The sequence below is a fragment of the Pteropus medius genome, unplaced genomic scaffold (assembly GCF_902729225.1).
Source record: "Pteropus medius unplaced genomic scaffold, Ma_sr-lr_union100, whole genome shotgun sequence".
Taxonomy (NCBI): Eukaryota; Metazoa; Chordata; class Mammalia; order Chiroptera; family Pteropodidae; genus Pteropus; species Pteropus medius.
The window spans coordinates 25,609,296-25,615,535 of record NW_024355205.1 but is presented as its reverse complement, the minus strand read 5'-3'; the positions used below and the strand labels follow the sequence as shown (position 1 = coordinate 25,615,535).

At 40.3% G+C, this 6,240-nt stretch overlaps 1 pseudogene; it reads right to left on the bottom strand.

The window, feature by feature from the left end:
• Window positions 1–4,857: 4,857 nt before the first annotated feature.
• Window positions 4,858–5,525, bottom strand: LOC120598619 (40S ribosomal protein S8-like; annotated as a pseudogene).
• Between the last annotated feature and the right edge of the window lie 715 nt (window positions 5,526–6,240).

The window sequence follows — 6,240 nt, the reverse complement described above, 5'->3', positions numbered from 1 at the left end:
AGAGATTTTAAACATCACTAGTTCGCTGATTCTTTAAATCATTCACCAAATAGTGAGAGTCTCAATTTGTTTGTACTAGAGGTATAGAAGTAAAAAAGACAGAAATAGCCTGTCTTCATGTGATGAACATGAAAAAGTTTTTATACATAAAAAAATTGTTATGAAGGAACAGCTTAAGGCACTGTCATCGGTTGTAAAAGTTGAAAGGAACAAATAAGGAAAACAAAAGTACACAGCATGCTGGTATTTCTTGTGTCCTTTTTAAAGCTCTTTCATGCACCTAGAATGCCCCCTTCAGGGGGACACCACTGACCACAGGTTGGGCTAAGGGCACCATCTGTGCCCTCTTCTCCCACACTGTGCGCATGTTTGTACTTCTTTCATTGTCTTCACCCTGTTATTAGAAATTATCTCTTCATGTTTGTTTATATCTGTGAATCATACCCTTTATGAGGGCAGTGACAGATATTCATCTTCCAACCCGAATCACTAACAATTTAATTGAATAAGTAGGTTACTTCTTTTGCTGAAGATTGAATTTTTGGGATGAGGTGTGATGGAAAGGAAAAGCTTCACTTTGGGGGAGAGAGAAAGACTGAATTCTACTCTTAGGCTGCCACCAACAAGTTTGTTGTGGGAACTGAAAAGAGGGACATGATGCAAACTTGGGTGCCTGCTTTGGGCACTGAATTTTGACAGATGCTTTGGTATCCTGCATTTCTTCCTCTGAGCCCACGTCTGATTACAGTCACAGCTTTGGGGGACATTCCCTGAAGTTCAGACTCATCTTCTGTGAGCATGAAAACCTCTACTCCCATCTGAGTCTTCTCTGATATCACTCTGGAGGAAGGGTTGGGGTGCCTCATTACAGCCCAAAAACAGTGCAGGTCTAGGTACCCCACTTGGCCTTTGCTGCTGAGAGTAAGGTTGGGAGGGAGCACAGATTTTTTTTTACCTGTGGTACTTCCTGTGGGTGCATTGGTGTTTCTAGGTTGCTGGCGTCTCCAGAAAGTGGTCTGGAATATATGAGGCAAAGTACTCAAAACCCAGAGCCTAAACACCTAGAGACCTTACTGCTGTGTCTTCCATGGGTCTTGTGGTCCCTAGCCGGTCTTTCTTCTCTTCATCTTTTAGAGTCTACCTATGTTCGTTTTATATATGTCCCAGTTTTTCCTCCCACTATAGTTATCAGGAGAAATAGGGAAAAGTGTGTTTACTCCATTTTTCCAGGAGTAGAAATCTCTCTGATGTCTTTTAAGATAGAGTAGCTTTGAGGCCTTGGCAAGCATCTCCTATCCAGCCAACCTTTGGGGTTTAGTGGCTCAGTGGACTCTCGCCATACCCTCTCACCGTACCTTCCTATTGTCAGGTCGCCTGCTTTAGCTTTAACACTGAACCACTCAGAGGATTATCTGGCTGCATAAGATATGTGCCTCCCCCTGCCCACGCTGCTACCATGCTCCAAAACCACTTCCCCACTACCCCTTTACCATTACGTGCGTATCTTTCCTCATACTTATAGGTCCTTCGCAGTCCCTAGTCTATCTCTACACTGTTGAAAAATTGAATAAAAATTCTCTATAGTCTCGAGAATGAGTACTAAAAGGGATAACAATAATCTCGAGTATGCTATAATTTGACATGTTCTAATATTTATTCAGGGCAAACTTAAATTTATCATGTAGAGATTTCATTTTTAAATGAGTTTATTTGAATTTTACAAAACCACTGTTTTCTCAAAAGAAAAAGGTTTAATTCTCTGTAAGAAAACCATGGTGTGTGTGCTATCTGTTGAATAGTAGAGAAACACTAAATAGTGTTGGGAATAATAGAATAAGTGAAAAAAATCTCAGCTTAACTACTGTCTCTATTTTCTTAGAAAACTGCTTGTGTAACTATTTTATATTCCAAATGCCTCAGTATTCACCATCATTATTGTTTTTTATCCTGGCATTGAGAGTCAAGAAAGGCCAGACAGAAAGAATGTGAAATAGAATGGTTACTAATGCAGAAAGTGTGTTTAACCCCAGAACCCTAACATCAATTGAACTAATATTATGGCTTCATGATTTTATTTCAAAAATAATTCCCCGCCGCCCCCGCCAACTGTCTAACTAGCTACTTCTTGCTACCAGCCTGTCTCAGGGGATGTGTACTGACTGGAAATTTTGAAAATCTGTAAAAGTGTTTATTAAATTTTGAAAAATTAGATTAAACACTAACAATAAGCAATCATCATTTTCATGTTTGTTGAGCAATTGCTCCTAGTTGAACCACAAACTCGGGCTATAAATTCAGAAGAAAGGGCAAAAGTGCAGTAAGTTGTTTACATGGATAACACATTTGTAGATACTAAAAAAACAAATAAATCAACCAATCAACTAAACAAACCTTAAAGAAAACCAAAGAGAACATGAAAATAACAGAACAAGTCCTAATATACCTGGAGGAGAAAAAAGTCATAACAACAGTGCATGTTAAACACAGTTCTTTTCTGAAAGTTTGTCCACTTTTTCTCTTTATATAACTTTTCTCCTTTAAATTTAGGATGGCTCAAAGGCAAGAGGGATGACATGTCAGTTCTTCACTTACAAAAGAAACCTGAGAGTGTGGAAAGATCTTCAGGATTTATATCCTCCAACTTGCCTGCCCAGTGAGGAAATCCCTTCTCAACATCATGTCTGTCTAAACTAGAACAGGGGCAGAGAACTGTTCCTACTTTGATGCATGCCACTTTTTTGCTAGCTTCAATTGTTGGAAAATGTTTCCTCGTACTGAGCTGAATTGTTCCTCCATATTCTCATTTGGTTATAGGGAGCAATTCTGGGTCTCTGTCATATGATGAGCTTTAAATGCTTTCTTCTTCTGTAGGTTAAATATTCCCAGGTTCTTTCCTGGTCCATTTTGACAGCTCTTCTAGGCATTGTACCATCGTGATAACTCCCTTCTTTAAAATGCTTCCATTTAAAAAAAATGCACCTACTAAAATATGATGGGAAATTTGATTTAAGAAAATTTTAATTCAGGGAATAGTTTTTAGGCACTTATAATGTGTTGGACATTGTCGAGCCCTGGAACCATCAGTGAACACAGCTATCTGCCCTCCTGAATATCACCATTTAGTAAAGACAGACATTCAATGAGTAATTACAACTGTGATGAATGTTAAGGAAGAGGCTGTGTTGTTGTCTAGAGCAGGGGGAATTTAATTAATTCTGGAAGATGATGGAAGACCTCTATGATGAAAAGATGTCTAAGCCAAGACTTAAAGCATGAGCAGAAATTAGCTAGGAAAATAGAAGTCCAGGCAATAGAAGTGGTCCATGAGGAAGACTTGGGGTAGAGAGGTGTCCCAAAAGTCAAAGGAAGAGAGCATTTAAGAAGAAGATTCTAAGTGGAGAGGGTCTTGGATTGCTGCCACCATTGGATAATGGGGGACTCAGCTGTTCAGAAAGGAACAAACCTTTTGATTCTCTTCTCTCTTCTACCTAGCTTTCACACTGTCTCCTTTACTTATGTATGATAGTTTTAACAACTCTCCTGGTTATGTGAACATATGATCTTGAAAATAAGTGCTTTAAAGATTTCGCTTTTGGAAAAAGTGATCAAGCAGACAGTCTCTTTTCTTCCTACTTAGCTGTATTTTTGTGCTACAGTGAAAAATTAGATAAAGAACAAAAATTTTTCAATGAATTTGGCAACAAGGAATTCATTGGTGACATTGCAAAGAGCCCTTTGAGGCTTAGTTGGAGAGAAAGCCAGGCTGCAGTGGGTTGGGGGGTAACTGGTAGGTGAGCTGGTGAATACAGAGAATGCAAACACCCTAAAGAGTCTTAGCTATAGAGGGAAGAATTGAGATAGGGTAAGTGCCTACAGGAAAAGAGGAATAAAGGAATGCTAATTTCTTTTTTTGAGAGGAGAGACTATGCCAAGACTAAATATTGTTGGAAGAACACTACTATTTAGGGAAAAGTAGAAAATATAGGAAAAATAGGTTCCTCAAAAGGTTGCCTATCTTTGACTTTTGTTTCTGTTTTGGTTTGGAAGGCAAATTTAAAACATAAGTAATGACTATGTATGATAAGACATCCTATAATAAGTAACCTAGTTGTATGACGAAAAGCAAAAAAGAGAAAAAAAGACAATTTGGTAGTATATATTGAGGTGACAATACATTCAAAAGGTAGTAGCAAGCCTAGATATTAATTTGGACTGGAGGTTTAGAAACTGAAAAGATTTAGAAGCTTGCCTCCTTTACTTTCAAACCATTCGATTTTGAGCAGGTGACAGAGCCTTTTGAAACCTGTGCTTTCCATCTGGAAAAAGAGGATCATGACGCTGAACTCAGTTTTTTTTTGTGTGTTTGTCAAGAAGAGATAGTTCTTGGAAAACTCCTACTATGGTTATTGTACAATAAATGATAGTTCATAAAAAAATTTAACAGAACGTGGGACTTGAATGACAGAAAGACTATTACTCTATCACGCTTTGCACATAGTAGGTGTTCATGAAAAAAACTGGGGCAATGGAAGAAAGGGGAAGTGAAATGCACATTGAGAGCAAATATATGAAGCACTAAGAACATATGTGAGGGCAGATGACAAATTAGTTGGGTGGACAGGACATGCAGCAAAATTTCATCGTGTTTGTGATATTAGGAAAATCTGGAAAATTGAGTACTTGGATATGAACTCATAAACTATAATTCGTGATGTATTAATTATATTATCTGTTATAACAGGTACATATCTTGGTCCAAAATAAACCAGAAGTATAAGAAATATAACTTTATTCTACATATCAACCAAAATCCCCCCAACCCCCTACTGCATGCGCTCAGATAGGAGCGAGGAGGGTTTATCTGCCGGTCTCGGCCTCGGTTTTCCTCAGCTAGAGCTCCAGCTCCTTGCCCTCTAGCTGGCACGGAGCCATCTGCTGGGCCACGCTGGCCTGGTCTTGAAGCGATGTACACAAGACGCTGCCCTGATGGACTTGCTCCTTCAGAAGACTGCGAATTTTGACATTCTTTTTCCTTTCATCGTATTTTTTTTCTGAATTTTCTTTGATCGTTTTTTGCTTAAAATCTCTTCCTCCTCAGGAGTCAGCTTGGTCCCCTCCTTGCGGCCCAGGGGCAGGGCAGTGCGGGGTGGGGCTGGTACCCACGAGGTTCTCTTCTAGGGTCTCCATACGGACCAGTGGGTTGCTGCATGCACGTAGACAACAGCAATAATCCTTGTTTTGCGAGTACAGCGCTGGGAACCCCAGAAGCTCGCCATGAACAGCCTCAAGGCACAACACTGCTCGTTGCCCCTGGGCAAACAGACTGCGCGACTGTGCGCGTAGGCAGCCGAGGATACGAGCTCGTATTTTCGCTTCTTGTGGTTGGGCTTTCTCTTGCCCCCGGTCTTAAAGCGCTTGTGCCAGCTGTCCTGAGAGATGCCCATGGTTGGCACCAGCTGGAGAGAGCTCAACTAAAAATTTTAGATCTCCGATTCCCCAGGACATCAGACACTAAAACTGTTTCTTTTCCCCCTCGCTTGTGTCTCAGTTTCAGGGAAATTTATGTAATTTCAGGGTGTTGTAGGACCCATCTTGTCTTTGAGTCATCTGTCCACACAAATATTTGCTGACCACTGATCCCATGCGGTCCTTGCTCACTGATCCATGTAGTAAATTGCACAGACAGCTCTCATTCTTGTCCACTTAGAATCAGTGGGTCTCTTTGCTACATTCATACCATGCTTGAGAACTGGGGCATCATTCTTTTGCTGCCATAGTATTCCCTGGCAAGGGACATACCCTGGCACATATCTATGACTTCATTTGCCTTGATGCCTAACCTGTGACTTCATCATTTCTATATCACTTATATCACAATCTAAGAAGAGGGGCACATATCCACATTTGTTCTCTGTCTCCTAAACCGCATCAGAGTCTTGCTGCCTCTTCGAAGTTCTAATATGGGAAACAGGGTCAATGTTCTCTTTCTCTAAACCCCCATACTTTTTCTTTTGCTCTTCCCCAGCCTAGCAGATTATTTCCCTAGTCTCTAGGGGAAATCCCTCCCTGTTTAAATCTTGATGGTTTCCCCCAGATGCATTTTTGCCCTTAAACCAATCCTTTTATGGGTTTAGGATTTTGGAAAATATAAACCAAAGACTTGTAGGAAGTTTCTGTTTTCCCCCCACCCTGTCACACCCACATCCTCAGGAAATAACTCAGAATACACTATTTGCCTGA